The sequence below is a fragment of the Zonotrichia albicollis genome, chromosome 1 (genome assembly GCF_047830755.1).
Source record: "Zonotrichia albicollis isolate bZonAlb1 chromosome 1, bZonAlb1.hap1, whole genome shotgun sequence".
Taxonomy (NCBI): domain Eukaryota; kingdom Metazoa; phylum Chordata; class Aves; order Passeriformes; family Passerellidae; genus Zonotrichia; species Zonotrichia albicollis.
In genome coordinates, this window is record NC_133819.1 from 153,983,041 (window position 1) to 154,002,187 (window position 19,147).

Sequence of the window (19,147 nt, forward strand, 5' to 3'; positions counted from 1 at the left end):
TATCCATGAAAATTGATCCGTTCAGTTGTATCCTGATTTTTTTTTTTGGGAATTTATCCATTGGTGCTGCTGTTTTTTGGGACAAGGAGCTGCTTTTTTACCCGGGTGGTTTTTATGGATTTTCCAACCTTTGTAGGATTTCCAGGCTGGATCATCCCAAATGATCCACAATCATTTTAAAAAAAGGTGTTTCGTGGAATTCCAGGCTTCTGGAAAAATGTTGTGTGTGTTTGTGGTTGCTTGGACATCACAATTCCTGGGATTGTGGGGAATTCACTCCATAAAAATCTCATCCCACCAAATCCCTTCTTTAGTGATGGAGAATTCCTGATGCATCCCATAGGATATCCCTATGGATAATCCTGATGTTCTCAGGTAGAAATTTCTCAGGAAAGAAATTCCCTCAACTTTTTGCTCCTTTGAATTTTTTTTTCCCTCCTTAATTTCCCACAAAATTGGGATGAATCCGTAGTTCTTTACCTGGATTTGATGGTGACCCACTTAGGCCTTGATCCCGAAATTTCCAGGGTTTTTTGGAACTCCTTAAACCATTCCCAGGAAACCAAAGCTTTGCCAGCCTGAGAAATGATGGATTTTGGAGTTCCCAACACTTGGAATTTGGGAACAGCCACCACAAAAAAACCCAACCCAAAATAATGACCCGAAAACCTTTGGGAACAAGAAAATTCCTGAATCCAAACCACAAAGCACAGCTGGGAATTCAGGCAGATTCCAGAGTCAAACTGATGACAAATCCCATAAAACCACACCTTTCCACGATGGTGGAATTTAGAATTTGGCCGTGGAGGGGCCTGGATTTGGGGGAATGATCCCAAATCATAAAATCTGGGATTTTTGGGGCCGTGCTGTCGCCATTTTATGGAGTTTTCACTCGGGAATGTTCGCTCCAGGTGAAAAATATCGATGGGAATTCCGTTTAGATTATTAAGATTTGGTTGAGATTTTTCATTCGGGAATGTTCCCTCCAGATGAAAAATATTGGTGGGAATTTCGTTTAGATTATTAAGATTTGGTTATGGTGATTCCAGAGTTTTACCAGTGACCTCTTCCTTCAAAAAAAAGAAAAAAAAAAATCCCAAAAAATTCCTTTAAATCCCCGTTCCTTGCTGTCCCTGCCGCGTTTTTGCTCCAGTGATTATTTCCTTACATGCTCCAAATAACGCATTGAACCCCGACCTTTTCCTCTTCCTCCTCTGGCTCTTCCCAAAAATAAACATTCCGGCTGGAATTTGCTCTCTCCAGCTCATCCAGGCCGGCTATTTTTAATTCCAGAAGTGTTGGAGGGATGAATGTGCTCCAGGTGCCGAGCGGGAGAAACGGAGCGCTCCAGACCTCCCCGTGCCCTTGGGAATTCGGTGTCATCCCTGAAATTGCTCCCAGGGATCCCCAAATCCCGGGAATTTTTTTTTTTTTTGGGTTTTCCAGCCCCCTGAAAGGATCACATTGTGCTGCTCCAGTGGGAGGTGCCTCCCATTTCCCAAATTTTCATCCCTCGCTCTTTCCTTGACCTTCACGGATCCAGGGATTTGGTTTGTTTCCTTCCTCCCGCTCCTGCCCTTTAAACATTCCCACATCCATCCTGATTTTTAGGGAATAAACCCACCAATCCCAGGTTTTTTTAGGGAGCTAAAAGCATCACTCTGTCTTTTGGGAAGCTGGATATCCCCATCTCCACGTTCCCGACAGGAAAATAAATATTTTTTCCGTTTTTTTTTCAAGTCTTTCCCAAAAATAAACAGGAAGAGGCAGTGGGGTGACCCAGGGGTGTCATTCCAAGACCAGGAACAGCCATTCCCACAGGGAAAATTCCTGATTGGTCTCATAGGACTTGGAGCAAATGAGAGGCCTGGAATGGAGAGAGAAGGTTTTGTTTGTTGGATTTTCCCGGTTTTTGTTTCTTGGATTTTCCTGGTTTTTGTTTGTTTGTTGGATTTTCCTGGTTTTTGTTTCTTGGATTTTCCTGGGTTTTGTTTGTTTGTTGGATTTTCCTGGTTTTTGCTTGTTGGATTTTCCTGGTTTTTGTTGGATTTTCCTGGTTTTTGTTTGTTGGATTTTCCTGGTTTTTGCTTGTTGGATTTTCCTGGGTTTTGTTTGTTTGTTGGATTTTCCTGGTTTTTGTTTGTTGGATTTTCCTGGTTTTTGTTTGTTTGTTGAATTTTTCTGGGTTTTGTTTGTTGGATTTTCCTGGTTTTTGTTTGTTTGTTGGATTTTCCTGGTTTTTGTTTGTTGGATTTTCCCGTTTTTTGATTGTTGGATTTTCCCCTTTTTTGTTTGTTGGATTTTCCCGGTTTTTGCTTGTTGGATTTTCCCAACTCTGGGATCCTGGCAGGTTTCATTCCTGGCTGGAATTGGGCTTGGAATTCTGGTGTTTGGGGTTGGAGCAAAATTCTGGAATGGTTTGGGTGGGAAAGGACCTTCCAGACCATCCATGGGCTTCCAAAATCCCACGTTGCTCCAAGCTGTCCCTTTATCCTTCACCACCAAAAAACAGGGAAAAATCCCTGGATTGAGGCACAGCTCCTTTCTCACGGCCTTTTCCCTACGGAATTGCGCCGGGGCCGGATTCCGGTGGATTCTGGGCTTCCTCTTCCCGAGGTTCTGGCATTTCCCTGTTGGCCTCTGTGTTTTTTATGGATCTTCCCTCTCTGCTCCGTTCCCCTTGGAATGGAAACGGCTTCCAGCGGATCCGCGTGTCCGGGAAAGCCGTTGGAAAATGTTAATTTGGGAAGCGCCGACCCGGAATTATGGAATTTTTTAAATTGGTCTTCCTCGCCTGGAAGAGGTCATGGAAAAGCGTGGAAAAGTGCAATTATGGGATGGGAATGGGGTGGTTTTCTGTCTGGAAGAGGAGGATGGGCAATAAGGAGCCTGGGAATGACGTTGGGAATGGAAGTGACTTCCAGCGGATCCTTGTGTTTGGGAAAGCCGTTGGAAAATGTTAATTTGGGAACCGCTGCTGTGGAATTGCGGTTTTTTAAAAATTGATCCACCTTGGCTGGGAGAGGTCATGGAAAATCGTGGAAAAGTGCAGTTATGGGATGGGAATGGGGTGGTTTTCTGTCTGGAAGAGGCGGATGGGCCTGGGAATGACGTTGGGAATGGAAACGGCTTCCAGCGGATCCACGTGTCCGGGAAAGCCGTTGGAAAATGTTAATTTGGGAAGCGTCGCTGTGGAATTATGGAATTTTTTAAATTGGTCTTCCTCAGGTGGGAGAGGTCATGGAAAAGCGTGGAAAAGGGCAATTATGGGATGGGAATGGGGTGGTTTTCTGTCTGGAAGAGGCGGATGGGCCTTGGGAATGGAAGTGACTTCCAGCGGATCCGTATGTCCGGGAAAGCCGTTGGAAAATGTTAATTTGGGAAGCGTCGCTGTGGAATTATGGAATTTTTTAAATTGGTCTTCCTCGCCTGGAAGAGGTCATGGAAAAACATGGAAAAGTGCGATTATGGGATGGGAATGGGGTGATTTTCTGTCTGGAAGAGGAGGATGGGCAATGAGGAGCCTGGGAATGACGTTGGGAATGGAAGTGACTTCCAGCGGATCCGTGTGTCCGGGAAAGCCGTTGGAAAATGTTAATTTGGGAAGCGTCGCTATGGAATTATGGATTTTTAAAAATTGGTCTTCCTCGCCTGGGAGAGGTCATGGAAAAGCATGGAAAAGGGCAATTATGGGATGGGAATGGGGTGGTTTTCTGTCTGGAAGAGGCGGATGGGCCTGGGAATGACGTTGGGAATGGAAACGGCTTCCAGGAGATCCGTGTGTCCGGGAAAGCCGTTGGAAAATGTTAATTTGGGAAGCGTCGCTGTGGAATTGCGGATTTTTTTAAAACTGAAAAATAATCTTCCTTGGCTGGGAGAGGTCATGGAAAAACATGGAAAAGTGCAATTATGGGATGGGAATGGGGTGGTTTTCTGTCTGGAAGAGGCAGATGGGCCTGGGAATGACGTTGGGAATGGAAACGGCTTCCAGGAGATCCGTGTGTCCGGGAAAGCCGTTGGAAAATGTTAATTTGGGAAGCGTCGCTGTGGAATTGCGGATTTTTTTAAAACTGAAAAATAATCTTCCTTGGCTGGGAGAGGTCATGGAAAAACATGGAAAAGTGCAATTATGGGATGGGAATGGGGTGGTTTTCTGTGTGGAAGAGGAGGATGGGCAATAAGGAGCCTGGGAATGACGTTGGGAATGGAAGCGACTTCCAGCGGATCCGTGTGTCCGGGAAAGCCGTTGGAAAATGTTAATTTGGGAAGCGTCGCTGTGGAATTATGGATTTTTAAAAATTGGTCTTCCTCGCCTGGGAGAGGTCATGGAAAAGTGTGGAAAAGTGCAATTATGGGATGGGAATGGGGTGGTTTTCTGTCTGGAAGAGGAGGATGGGCAATAAGGAGCCTGGGAATGACGTTGGGAATGGAAGTGACTTCCAGCGGATCCGCGTGTCCGGGAAAGCCGTTGGAAAATGTTAATTTGGGAAGCGTCGCTGTGGAATTATGGATTTTTAAAAATTGGTCTTCCTCGGCTGGGAGAGGTCATGGAAAAGCGTGGAAAAGTGCAATTATGGGATGGGAATGGGGTGGTTTTCTGTCTGGAAGAGGCGGATGGGCCTGGGAATGACATTGGGAATGGAAGCGACTTCCAGCGGATCCGTGTGTCTGGGAAAGCCGTTGGAAAATGTTAATTTGGGAAGCGCCGACCCGGAATTATGGAATTTTTTAAATTGGTCTTCCTCGCCTGGAAGAGGTCATGGAAAAGTGTGGAAAAGTGCAATTATGGGATGGGAATGGGGTGGTTTTCTGTCTGGAAGAGGCGGATGGGCAGTGAGGAGCCTGGGAATGATGTTGGGAATGGAAGTGACTTCCAGCGGATCCACGTGTCCGGGAAAGCCGTTGGAAAATGTTAATTTGGGAAGCGTCGCTGTGGAATTATGGAATTTTTTAAATTGGTCTTCCTCAGCTGGGAGAGGTCATGGAAAAGTGTGGAAAAGGGCAATTATGGGATGGGAATGGGGTGGTTTTCTATCTGGAACAGGCGGATGGGCCTGGGAATGACGTTGGGAATGGAAATGACTTCCAGCGGATCCGTGTGTCCGGGAAAGCCGTTGGAAAATGTTAATTTGGGAAGCGTTGCTGTGGAATTATGGATTTTTAAAAATTGGTCTTCCTCAGCTGGGAGAGGTCATGGAAAAGTGTGGAAAAGGGCGATTATATTATGGGATGGGAATGGGGTGGTTTTCTGTCTGGAGGAGGAGGATGGGCAGTGAGGTGTGTGGGAATTCCTGTTGCTTTGGAATTCCAACCCGCCGTTGGTCCGGGGCGCTGGGAGCGCGGAAATCATGGAATCATGGAATTGGGTGGGATGAGGGTGTAAAGAGCACCCAGTTCCACCCCTTTGCCTTGGAAAGGGATAATTTCCACGATCCCAGGTTCTTCCAGCCTGGCCTTGGACAATTCCGGGGATGGGGCAGCCACAGCTCCTCTGGGAATTCCATCCCAACCCCTCACCACCCTCCCAGAGAGGAATTCATTCCCAGCATCCCACCTATCCCTGCCCTTTTGCCCCCATTCCCTGTTATCCTGTCATTCCCTGCCTTTTCCCAAAACCCTTTCCCAGCTTTTTTTGGGATGTTTTTGGACTCTGAATCCTTTCCAAGGCTCCAAGTGAATCCCTGGATTCCGAGTTCCAGGTGGGCTCTGAAGGGAAAATTCTGCTCCTTGAAGGACCTGTATTCCTTATTTTCCGCATTCCAGGGTTATTTTCCATCTTTTTGGTGTCTGTTTTTAAATTCCTGATTTTCGGGGATGTATCCCAAGCTGCCCCAAGCATGGACACGGGGATTTGGTGGATCTGTGGATGCATCCTGAATTTTATTGGGAATTAAGCTGCTTCTTGGGGGTTTTCTGGATCCATTTTTTGGAGCTGGGCTTGGATTTCTGGATGCTTCCCAAGGTTCTTTGCTCCCTTTAATCCAAAGGGTACATCCATGGATCCATGTCTTCTCATGGATGAAATTGGATCAAATTGGAGCTGAACTTGGATTTCCGGATGCTTCCCAAGGTTCTTTGCTCCCTTTAATCCAAAGGGTGCATCCATGGATCCATGACAGGGAAAGGAGGAATTCCATGGAGCCGTTTCCCAGTTGGACTGCTTGAAAAAAAATAAATAAATAACAAAAATCCTCAGCAAGATTTGACATAGTCGGGAATATTTGGGAATAATTAGGGAAAATAGGGAGAAAAATAATTGGGAAAAGAGGAAAAATTCCTTTTGGAAGAAGAGGAATTGAGGGATTTGTGCTCACGGATCTCTGACCGCTTCAGCGGGCTCTGGGTGAGGTGGGAGGGGATTTTCTTCCACTTCCCGGAAAAAATTGTGGGATTTGGGTCAGAGGTTGTTGGCTGAGGCTCCTGGACTTGGGATTGTCCACAGGGATGGAATTCTTCTTATTTATGGAATCATGGAATGGGTTGGATTAAAAATCATCCAGTTCCAACTCCTGCCATGGGCAGGGACACCTTCCCATATTCCAGGTGGTTCCAAGCCCTTCCCAACCTGACCTTGATCATTCTAGGGATGGAGCAGCCATGGAATTCCCTGGGAATTCCATTCCATCCCTTCACCACCCTCGCTGGAATAAATTCCTTCCTTAAATCCGGCCTGAATGGATCAGGAATCCATTGCTGGGTTGGAAGTCTGGGATTGCTGATTCCCGTGGGGACGGGAGCGGCTTCCCTCGGGATTGGTGCGTCCCTAATTCAGCGTCTCTGGATTCAATGGAGCAGCCGGGCAACAAAAACGTGGGAAAAAAGCCTCTTTTTGGGAAAAATTAATTTATTTCCCATTAATTCCGCATCAAATTGGAATGGAATTAATTGATTTTCACTGCAACCTCTGCCTCTCCCAAGGAGCAGGGACCGTTCCCTTCCCCATTCCCACATTTCCGGGAGGCGCCATCGGATCTGCCAGGGAGGAGAAAATTCCAAACCAATCCAAACTTTTGGGAGCCTTTTTCTTTTCCCCCTTTCTTCTCCTGAAAGTCACCTGGGGGGATCCACATCGGAGCGTGGTGGTTCCATTCCAGGGATTTTCTTTTTTGGAAGTGGGTGCTGCTCCTAAAAAAAAACCCAAAAAAATTCCACAGTGATCCGGATAACGTATTTTCTGTCTGGGAATTTTCTGTTTTAGCAGGAATTTCCTGAGGGTTTTGTTTTTTTTTTTTAATTGAGGAAATTGCTGTGCTCAGGACTCTCCAAACGCCGATAAGTGAGTCTGGAATTATTCCTGTCCCGTCACGCTCCGGCTCACCTGAACAATTCCCACTTTTTTTTCCCTCGGCTGGGATTTTTATCAGGACGGAATTGGGAATAAGATCAAAGAATGGGTTGGAAAGGGATCTTAAAAAGAATTCCCAACCCCCCTTCCATGGGCAGGGACATCCCAGGTTGCTCCAATCCCATCCAACCTGGCTTTGGACAATTCCCAGCTTTTCTGGGAATTCCATCCCATTCCATTCCATCCTCTCATCGCAGTGCTCGGAGCACAGAACGAAGTTGGGAACGTTTTTTTTTTTTTTTTTTTTTGTGGGAAAATCCATGGGAATTACACAAGGAGGAAAAAAGATCTTAATTTATCATCTCTGGAATCCCCAAAATGTTTCTTTTTTTGGGAAGTTCCCAACAGGAAATATACACCCAAATCTTTGGGAAAAGCTGGGTGTGCAGGAGGAGCAGGTTTGGTGACAGATCCCGATGCTTTTCCACGCAGGAAAATCCCAATCCAGACTTTTAAGCCACAGGTGGGATTTGCTTCATTCCACGTGTTCCTCCTCGGCCTTATCAGCTCATTAAGTGCCTTATCAGTTCATTAAGTGCCTTATCAGGAGGGATCTGTGGCCTTTGGAATTCCTTTGGGATCACAGAAAAATCGGGATACTCTTGGCATGTGCAAACATCTTCCCTTGAGGCTTTTAACTGTGGGAAAAAATGAGTTTTTGGGGGATAATTTTTTGGGAATTCCTGGATCGGGGAAGTGACATTCCCACTGGGCCGAGGGACCTCAAATCCTGGGATTGGGATTTTGGGCCCTTCATGACGAAAAGGACATTGAGGTGCTGGAGTGTGGATTCCTTAATCATGGAATCGTGGAATCATGGAATCATGGAATCATGGAATCATGGAATCATCATGGAATCATGGAATGGATTTGGGGAAAAGGTCTGGAACACCAGGAGCAGCTGGGGAGGGGTGGAATAAAAGGAATTTTTTTAGGGATGAATGGGCTGAGCTTAAGAGTTGTCCCCCCTGGTGTCAAATCCCACTGGAAAGCCGGGAATTCCGATTCCATTCCTCGTTCCCTTTCCCTTCAGTAGAATATGGAAAACTCCTAAATTTGGAAAAAAACGGAGAGCCTGGATGTTTCGGTGCCTTGAACATTTTTTCCCTGGGGTCGGTTTTGTTCTGGAGAGCCCGGAAAAGGGAATTTCAGAGGGCGCAAACCTGAGGCTGTCGGTGACTCACGGATCTCCCTCCGCCCACATTCCCTGATCCGAGCTCTTTTCCTGCTTCATCTCGGATTTTCCTGGGTGCCAGGAATCCTTTCACCCTCAGGAACGCCCTGAGGGGATCTTGGAGATTTTTCCGGCGCCTCAAAGAGCTCCAGGAGAGCTGGAGAGGGATTTGGGATAAGGGCTGAAGGGACAGGATGCCAGGGAATGGCTTCCCACTGGTCGGGTGGGATTTTGGGGAGGAATTCTTCACTCTGAGGGACTGGGATGGAATTCCCAGCCCCTGGATCCCTGGAATTGCCCAAGACCAGCTTGGATGGAGCTGGGATAATGGAATGGAGTTGGAGCTGAACAGGCTCGGATCCAACCCCTTCCAACCCAACCCATCCCAGGATTTTGTGAACTTAAAGCTCCACGGAATTTTGGCTCAGGCAGGATTTAGAGCGGGAACAGAAAGGCACAAATATCCAAGGGGGTCTGCAAAAACCTGGAAAACTCTGTCAAAAAACAGGGATTGGGAAGGGAAAGATGAGAGGGGAGCGAGGAATAAATGACTTATAGGCAAAAAGTAGAATCTTGGAATTTTGTAGGCTGGAAAGGAGCTTTAAGCTCTCCCAAGGCCACCATTGACCGTGTCCCCAAGTGGATTTGGGATCCCTCCCAGACAGGATTCCTCCCTTTGGATTCCTCCCTTTCCAGGAGGAATTCTCCCAAAAATATCCCACCAAACCTCTCCTGACGCCACTTGAGGCCGTTCCCTCTCATCCCATCCCTCATTTTGGGAATTCTCCCAAAAATATCCCACCAAACCTCTCCTGACGCCCCTTGAGGCCGTTCCCTCTCACCCCATCCCTCATTTTGGGAATTCTCCCAAAAATATCCCACCAAACCTCTCCTGACGCCCCTTGAGGCCGTTCCCTCTCATCCCGTCCCTCATTTTGGGAATTCTCCCAAAAATATCCCACCAAACCTCTCCTGACGCCACTTGAGGCCGTTCCCTCTAATCCCATCTCTCATTTTGGGAATTCTCCCAAAAATATCCCACCAAACCTCTCCTGACGCCACTTGAGGCCGTTCCCTCTCATCCCATCCCTCATTTTTGGGAATTCTCCCAAAAATATCCCACCAAACCTCTCCTGATGCCACTTGAGGCCGTTCCCTCTCATCCCATCCCTCATTTTTGGGAATTCTCCCAAAAATATCCCACCAAACCTCTCCTGACGCCCCCTGTGGCCGTTCCCTCTCATCCCATCCCTCATTTTTGGGAATTCTCCCAAAAATATCCCACCAAACCTCTCCTGACGCCCCCTGTGGTCATTTTGGGAATTCTCCCAAAAATATCCCACCAAACCTCTCCTGACGCCCCTTGTGGCCGTTCCCTCTCATCCCGTTGCTCATTTTGGGAATTCTCCCAAAAATATCCCACCAAACCTCTCCTGACGCCACTTGAGGCCGTTCCCTCTCATCCCACCCCTCATTCCCATTTGGGAGAAAAATCCCGACCTTCACCCGGCTCCGACCTCGGAGCAGGAACTCGGCGAGGGGGAAGAGAATCCCGATTAATTCCCGAGTGTGGAGTTAATCCGAAGGGACAGGAGCTGGGGAGAGGGGAAGAGGAGGCGAAGGAGGCCGAGGGCGCCCGGGGCTGCGCATGGAATTTGCGTGCGGGCGCTTTGATGGTGATCCGGGATGAAGGCCAGGCTCGGGAAAAATAAAAAAAAAAAAAACAAAAAAAACCAGGGAAGTTTGGAATGGTTGTGAGGGAAAAAAAACGAGCCACGCTTCATTCCCTAAATCCCTGTTTAGGCGGAATGCGGAGATTTTCCAGAAAAAAAAGTTAAATCGCGGAAATTAAGGGAGATTTGGTGTCGCCTCTGTGGGTTTTTTAGGAATTGTTGTTCCTGGGAAGTCGTGGAGTTGGTGAAGACTTTGAGGGATTTGGGGTGGGAGGGGCAGGAATAAATGAGTTTATGGATTTGCCTGAAATGGTGGGAATTGGAGTGGACCAGAGAGGCTTTTTGAGGAAAAATCTTGTTTGGAGCTTCAGGAATGGTGGGTGATGTTTTTCGTAGCCAGATAAATGCGTAAAAATCCCTTTTTTTTAAATCAGAAAAGATTACAGCAGGAATTTCCGGAGCAGGAACAGGAAAAACCTTGGGATAAGGGGCAAATCACCAACAAAACCCCAATTTTGTGATTTGACAAAATCAGCTTTGGCTCCTTCACAGAACCGAGAATTCCAAGGGAAAGCTTGGAATTGGGAGAGGTTCTGTCGTTCATCCCAAACATTTCAGGGAGAAGGGAACGGGCAGGATGTGATCTCACAAAAGTCGTCTGAGGATGCCCCAGGACAGATTCATTTTTTTGTTGGGATCCTTCTCCATGAATGAACCTTTGTCTTTTCGACAAAATTCTGCCTGGAAATGTTTTTCATCCCAACTTTTCCCTGCGAGATTCCAAAGGAATGGCGGAGGAAGCGATGGGAATAGGAGGGCGGGAAAATTGGGGGAAAAAGGACAAAAAGTGTGACGGTAGCAGGAGCTCCACATTTGGAGAAATTCCAAGTAGAGCTTGGGCACGAGGAGAACATTTGGGAATATTGGAGCTGGCTGGGGGTTGGGATCTGCTCCCAGGGGAGAAGGGACAGGATGAGGGAAAACTCCAGGTTTAGGCTGGATTTTGGGAAAACTGCTCCTGGAATTTCTGGCACAGGGAGAATCAGGAATATTTTGGGCTGGGAACGATAACGAGGCCTTAACTGAGAATGTGTTTGAGGCAGGATCTGTCTGGTGCAGGAGATCAGGAGAAATCCAGTTAAAAATCCCGGGATGCAGAAATAGGAATGATAAAAGGATGTGGGATCTCTCCTTGTCTGCTTCTAAATCAGAGGGAGAAGCTCCAGTTGGGTTTCCAACCCTTTGATCCACCAAAACATATTTCCAAGGAATTCTTTTTTCCCCCTAATTCTCAATTTAAATGGAAACTCTTCCAGCTTGCTCCGTGTGCTGCGCTTATCCCTATCCCAGTTTTCGGTTCGCTTCCCCTTGACAAATTCCCTTTTATCCCCCAAAAACCAGGTGAAAAGTGTGGGAGAATTGGGGGAAAAAAGGACAAAAAGTGTGACGGTAGCAGGAGCTCCACATTTGGAGAAATTCCAAGTAGGGCTTGGGCACAAGGAGAACATTTGGGAACTTTGGAGCTGGCTGGGGGTTGGGATCTGCTCCCAGGGGAAAAGGGACAGGATGAGGGAAAATTCCAGGTTTAGGCTGGATTTTGGGAAAACTCCTCCTGGAAATTTTGGCACAGGGAGAATCAGGAATATTTTGGCTGGGAACGATAACGAGGCCTTAACTCAGAATCCGTTTGAAGCAGGATCTGTCTGGTGCAGGAGATCAGGAGAAATCCAGTTAAAAATCCCGGGATGCAGAAATAGGAATGATAAAAGGATGTGGGATCTCTCCTTGTCTGCTTCTAAATCAGAGGGAGAAGCTCCAGTTGGGTTTCCAACCCTTTAATCCACCAAAATTTCCAAGGAATTCCTTTTCCCCCTATTCCTCAATTTAAATGGAAACTCTTCCAGCTTGCTCCGTGTGCTGCGCTTATCCCTGTCCCAGTTTTTGGTTCGTTTCCCCTTGACAAATTCCCTTTTATCCCAAAAAAAGGCGAAAAGTGTGGGAGAATTGGGGGAAAAAAGGACAAAAAGTGTGACGGTAGCAGGAGCTCCACATTTGGAGAAATTCCAAGTAGAGCTTGGGCACGAGGAGAACATTTGGGAATATTGGAGCTGGCTGGGGATTGGGATCTGCTCCCTGGGGAAAAGGGACAGGATGAGGGAAAACTCCAGGTTTAGGCCGGATTTTGGGAAAACTCCTCCTGGAATTTCTGGCACAGGGAGAATCAGGAATATTTTGGGCTGGGGACGATAACGAGGCCTTAACTCAGAATCCGTTTGAGGCAGGATCTGTCTGGTGCAGGAGATCAGGAGAAATCCAGTTAAAAATCCCGGGATGCAGAAATAGGAATGATAAAAGGATGTGGGATCTCTCCTTGTCTGCTTCTAAATCAGAGGGAGAAGCTCCAGTTGGGTTTCCAACCCTTTATTCCACCAAAACATATTTCCAAGGAATTCCTTTTCCTCCTATTCCTCAATTTAAATGGAAACTCTTCCAGCTTGCTCCGTGTGCTGCGCTTATTCCTTCCTCAGTTTTCGGTTCGCTTCCCTTTGACAAATTCCCTTTTATCCCCTAAAAAAAAGGTGAAAAGTGTGGGAGAATTGGGGGAAAAAAGGACAAAAAGCCTGACCGTAGCAGGAGCTCCACATTTGGAGAAATTCCAAGTAGGGCTTGGGCACAAGGAGAACATTTGGGAACATTGGAGCTGGCTGGGGGTTGGGATCTGCTCCCAGGGGAAAAGGGACAGGATGAGGGAAAACTCCAGGTTTAGGCTGGATTTTGGAAAAACTCCTCCTGGAATTTTCGGCACAGGGAGAATCAGGAATATTTTGGGCTGGGAACGATAACGAGGCCTTAACTCAGAATCCGTTTGAGGCAGGATCTGTCTGGTGCAGGAGATCGGGAGAAATCCAGTTAAAAATCCCGGGATGCAGAAATAGGAATGATAAAAGGATGTGGGATCTCTCCTTGTCTGTTCTAAATCAGAAGGAGAAGCTCCAGTTGGGTTTCCAACCCTTTAATCCACCAAAATTTCCAAGGAATTCTTTTTTCCCCCTAATTCTCAATTTAAATGGAAACTCTTCCAGCTTGCTCCGTGTGCTGCGCTTATCCCTTTCCCAGTTTTCGGTTCGCTTCCCTTTGACAAATTCCCTTTTATCCCCCAAAAACCAGGCAAAAAATGTGGGAGAATTGGGGGAAAAAAGGACAAAAAGTGTGATGGTAGCAGGAGCTCCACATTTGGAGAAATTCCAAGTAGAGCTTGGGCACGAGGAGAACATTTGGGAACTTTGGAGCTGGCTGGGGGTTGGGATCTGCTCCCAGGGGAAAAGGGACAGGATGAGGGAAAACTCCAGGTTTAGGCTGGATTTTGGGAAAACTGCTCCTGGAATTTCTGGCACAGGGAGAATCAGGAATATTTTGGGCTGGGGACGATAACGAGGCCTTAACTCAGAATCCGTTTGAGGCAGGATCTGTCTGGTGCAGGAGATCAGGAGAAATCCATTTAAAAATCCCGGGATGCAGAAATAGGAATGATAAAAGGATGTGGGATCTCTCCTTGTCTGCTTCTAAATCAGAGGGAGAAGCTCCAGTTGGGTTTCCAACCCTTTAATCCACCAAAATTTCCAAGGAATTCCTTTTCCCTCTATTCCTCAATTTAAATGGAAACTCTTCCAGCTTGCTCCGTGTGCTGCGCTTATCCCTATCCCAGTTTTCGTTTTGCTTCCCCTTGACAAATTCCCTTCTATCCCCCAAAAACCAGGCGAAAAGTGTGGGAGAATTGGGGGAAAAAAGGACAAAAAGTGTGACGGTAGCAGGAGCTCCACATTTGGAGAAATTCCAAGTAGAGCTTGGGCACGAGGAGAACATTTGGGAACTTTGGAGCTGGCTGGGGATTGGGATCTGCTCCCAGGGAAAAAAGGGACAGGATGAGGGAAAACTCCAGGTTTAGGCTGGATTTTGGGAAAACTGCTCCTGGAATTTCTGGCACAGGGAGAATCAGGAATATTATGGGCTGGGAACGATAACGAGGCCTTAACTCAGAATCCGTTTGAGGCAGGATCTGTCTGGTGCAGGAGATCAGGAGAAATCCAGTTAAAAATCCCAGGATGCAGAAATAGGGATGATAAAAGGATGTGGGATCTCTCCTTGTCTGCTTCTAAATCAGAGGGAGAAGCTCCAGTTGGGTTTCCAACCCTTTAATCCACCAAAACATATTTCCAAGGAATTCTTTTTTCCCCCTAATTCTCAATTTAAATGGAAACTCTTCCAGCTTGCTCCGTGTGCTGCGCTTATCCCTGTCCCAGTTTTCAGTTCGCTTCCCCTTGACAAATTCCCTTTTATCCCCCAAAAACCAGGTGAAAAGTGTGGGAGAATTGGGGGAAAAAAGGACAAAAAGTGTGACCATAGCAGGAGCTCCACATTTGGAGAAATTCCAAGTAGGGCTTGGGCACGAGGAGAACATTTGGGAATTTTGGAGTTGGCTGGGGGTTGGGATCTGCTCCCAGGGGAAAAGGGACAGGATGAGGGAAAACTCCAGGTTTAGGCTGGATTTTGGGAAAACTCCTCCTGGAATTTCTGGCACAGGGAGAATCAGGAATATTTTGGCTGGGAACGATAACGAGGCCTTAACTCAGAATCCATTTGAGGCAGGATCTGTCTGGTGCAGGAGATCAGGAGAAATCCAGTTAAAAATCCCGGGATGCAGAAATAGGAATGATAAAAGGATGTGGGATCTCTCCTTGTCTGCTTCTAAATCAGAGGGAGAAGCTCCAGTTGGGTTTCCAACCCTTTAATCCACCAAAACATATTTCCAAGGAATTCTTTTTTCCCCCTAATTCTCAATTTAAATGGAAACTCTTCCAGCTTGCTCCGTGTGCTGCGCTTATCCCTTTCCCAGTTTTCGGTTCGCTTCCCCTTGACAAATTCCCTTTTATCCCCTAAAAAAAAGGCGAAAAGTGTGGGAGAATTGGGGGAAAAAAGGACAAAAAGTGTGACGGTAGCAGGAGCTCCACATTTGGAGAAATTCCAAGTAGAGCTTGGGCACGAGGAGAACATTTGGGAATATTGGAGCTGGCTGGGGGTTGGGATCTGCTCCCAGGGGAAAAGGGACAGGATGAGGGAAAACTCCAGGTTTAGGCTGGATTTTGGGAAAACTGCTCCTGGAATTTTTGGCACAGGGAGAATCAGGAATATTTTGGGCTGGGAACAATAACGAGGCCTTAACTCAGAATCCGTTTGAGGCAGGATCTGTCTGGTGCAGGAGATCAGGAGAAATCCAGTTAAAAATCCCGGGATGCAGAAATAGGGATGATAAAAGGATGTGGGATCTCTCCTTGTCTGTTCTAAATCAGAGGGAGAAGCTCCAGTTGGGTTTCCAACCCTTTAATCCACCAAAATTTCCAAGGAATTCCTTTTCCCCCTATTCCTCAATTTAAATGGAAACTCTTCCAGCTTGCTCCATGTGCTGCGCTTATCCCTTTCCCAGTTTTCGGTTCGCTTCCCCTTGACAAATTCCCTTTTATCCCCCAAAAAGGCCTTGAACTGCTCCAAAAGGCAAAAATACTCGGAGATCATGCTCAGATTTGGGTTTTTTCCCACATCTGACTCAGGAACTCTTGTGTCAGCTGGAGGAGGAGGAAGAATAATTTAAAATATTCAGCCCTTGGCACTCCAAGAACGTTTTTAATGCAGCCGGAGTAAGATTTGGGTTTTGGAGCTCCCTCGGTATTGATTTGTTGCTTCAATTTGCTCGTCGTGCAAGGAGGGAGGAAAATGTTTTTATAAAAAGGTTTCTGAGAGCGCCCAGCGATGGCTGGACCATCACGGAGTTGCTTTGGCTCTTCATGGTTAATTTGATTTCTATTTAAATCCGCCAGGGATTTGAATTTTGTCGCTTTTCAAAGGAGAAAAAAAAGGGAGGAGTGGGCGGATCTCATCGGGACCCTGATTTAGGAGATGTCTCCTCGTTCCCCACCTCAAATCGGGGCTTTTTTATCCCAAATTTCCGTCTCACCCTCACCTGGGTGCGAGTGAGGAGAGCAAATAAAAAACATCCTAAAAAAAAAAAACCCCAAAACCCCAAAACGAACCCCAAATCTTGGTGTTTAAGGAATTTTTTAGGCTGGAAAGCTCGTCTCAACATCTTTCCTCATTTTTAGCAGCACTTTTCAACCGTAGCTTCCAAAATCCAAAACAAACCCCAAATCCCCAAATCTTGGTGTTTAAGGAATTTTTTAGGCTGGAAAGCTCGTCTCAACATCTTCCCTTGTTTTTAGCTGCACTTTTCAACCATAGCTTCCAAAATCTAAAACGAACCCCAAATCCTGGTGTTTAAGGAATTTTCCTGCTCGCCTCGTGGTCTTTCCCTCATTTTTAAATGCAGTTTTCAACCGTAGCTTCCAAAACCGAAAACGAACCCCAAATCCCCAAATCTTGATGTTTAAGGAATTTTCCTGCTCGCCTTGTCTCGTTTTTAGCTGCACTTTTCAACCGTAGCTTCCAAAATCCAAAACAAACCCCAAATCCCCAAATCTTGATGTTTAAAGAATTTTCCTGCCCGCCTCATTGTCTTTCCCTCATTTTTAGCTGCAGTTTTCAACCCTAGCTTCCAAAATCCAAAACAAACCCCAAATCCCCAAATCTTGATGTTTAAGGAATTTTCCTGCTTGCCTCATCGTCTTTCCTTTGTTTTTAGCTGCACTTTCCAACTGTAGCTTCCAAAACCCAAAACAAACCCCAAATCTTGGTGTTTAAGGAATTTTTTAGGCTGGAAAGCTCGTCCCAACATCTTCCCTCGTTTTTAGCTGCACTTTCCAACCGTAGCTTCCAAAATCCAAAACAAACCCCAAATCCTGGTGTTTAAGGAATTTTCCTGCTTGCCTTGTCTCGTTTTTAGCTGCAGTTTCCAATCGTAGCTTCCAAAATCCAAAACGAACCCCAAATCCCCAAATCTCGGTGTTTAAGGAATTTTCCTGCTCGCCTCGTGGTCTTTCCCTCGTTTTTAGCAGCACTTTCCAACCGCAGCTTCCACGAGCACGCATCGTTGACCTGGAGATTGGCAGATGAGATTCCCTCTGGCTCCGGCGTCGCTCCGAGGAATCCGTGTCCGGAAAGGCGGAATTGAGCCGGGTGGGCACCGCTGGGTGAGGAACCCAACGGAGGCGTTGCCTGGAGGATGGAAACGCCCTCAGAGCGTGGAAATATCTGGCAATTCCTCTTTTCCCTGGGAATTTGTTGCCCAGGCAGTTGGGAGAGGTTTTTTCCTCGGGGTTGGAATCCAGGGATCTTGGAATGCTGTGTTATCCTGGAATTTTTACCTCGGTTTCTGAGCAGGGGTGTTGGGTGGTGCTTGATGAGTTTCTGCTCAAATGTTTGGGTTTGAAGGGTCTCAGCTGGGAAGGCCTTGAGGGTTGGGATTGATTTTCCTTTCCTTGAAAAAATTGGATCGTGTTGGAGCCAGGCTGGGAGAGCTGGGAATGTCATCCTGGAGAAGGGAAGGATCCAGGGAGAGCTCAGAACCTTTCCAGTGCCTGAAGGGGCTCCAGGAGAGCTGGAGAGGGATTTGGGACAAGGGATGGAGGGACAGGACACTGGGAATGGCTTCCAGAGGGCAGGGATAGATGGGATATTGGGAAGGAATTCTGCCTTGTGAGGGTGGTGAGGCCTGGAATGGAATTCCCAGGGAATTTCTGTCTGCCCCATCCCTGGAAATGTCCAAGGCCAGCTTGGAGCAACCAGGAATTTTGGAAGTTTTCCAAGGCAGGGAGTTGGAACTGGATGGTCTGGAAGGTCCTTTCTGACCCAATCCATTCTGGAATTTTGTTCTGCTCTTGATGAGTTTCTGCCCAAATTTTTGGGTTTGGAGGGTCTCAGCTGGGAAGGCCTCGAGGGTTGGGATTGATTTTCCTTTCCTTGAAAAACTTGGATCGTGTTGGAGCCAGGCTGGGAGAGCTGGGAATGTCATCCTGGAGAAGGGAAGGATCCAGGGAGAGCTCAGAACCTTTCCAGTGCCTAAAGGGGCTCCAGGAGAGCTGGAGAGGGATTTGGGACCCGGGATGGAGGGACAGGACACTGGGAATGGCTTCCAGAGGGCAGGGATAGATGGGATATTGGGAAGGAATTCTGCCTTGTGAGGGTGGTGAGGCCTGGAATGGAATTCCCAGAGAATCTGTGGCTGCCCCATCCCTGGAAGTGTCCACGGCCAGCTCGGATGGTGCTTGGAGTAATCAGGGATTTTGGAAGTTTTCCAAGGCAGGGGGTTGGAACTGGATGGTCTCGCAGGTCCTTTCCGACCCAATAAAATTCCATTCTGGAATTTTATCCTGCTGGTGCCACTCTGGAAGGAGGATCCTCCTGCATAACGAGATCAGCTCCCCATCCAACACCTCGGAGCTGTGGCCATTTTATGGCCAAGGTCCAGCTGGCTGTGGACCTTCTCCACGGACACTCAGCACACTTGGAGAACATCCCAAGCGGCTCAAAATTTGGGATAAACAACTTTTTTGGACAATCTGTGGCAGGAAACATTCCCGGTGAGCTCACTGGGGCGAGTCCCCGCGCCAGACAGGCCCGGCGAGGCCCGGAGGCTCCAACCTCGTCTCGCCCATTCCCAAACAACCACTGCCACCCCCCCAAACGTTGGGATGGGATCGTTTATCCCGGGAGGCAGCCGGTGTGGTTCCTTGGAGTGTCTGGGGGATGATTTCCCTAATTTCCCTGCTGCTCTGAGGGTTTTAATCAGCCGGCAAATTGCAGGCCTGGCTGATTCCGGCCTTATCTCCGGGCCTTGCTGCTTGGGTTCAAGGGCCCAGCTCGGCTCTGTCGTTTCGGGATGAGCTCCCAAATGTCTCTGAGGGTGGAATTAGTGGGAATTAAAGGCTGTGAGCACGCAGGACCTGCTGGTTTGAGCAGCTCCTCAAACTTTGTTTAACCACAGGAAGCATTCCGGGTTCTTTGAGG

At 47.3% G+C, this 19,147-nt stretch overlaps 1 protein-coding gene and 1 long non-coding RNA gene across 2 annotated transcripts in view; both read left to right on the forward strand.

Annotated features, from left to right (window-relative positions):
* ARHGAP39 (Rho GTPase activating protein 39) overlaps window positions 1–19,147 on the forward strand; it is a 210,609-nt gene that overhangs the window by 4,893 nt on the left and 186,569 nt on the right. The window lies entirely within an intron of this gene.
* LOC141731787 (uncharacterized) lies at window positions 5,228–6,176 on the forward strand. Its single transcript, XR_012583735.1, has 2 exons — window positions 5,228–5,962; window positions 6,071–6,176. It is a non-coding gene; the product is annotated as an uncharacterized LOC141731787 (long non-coding RNA).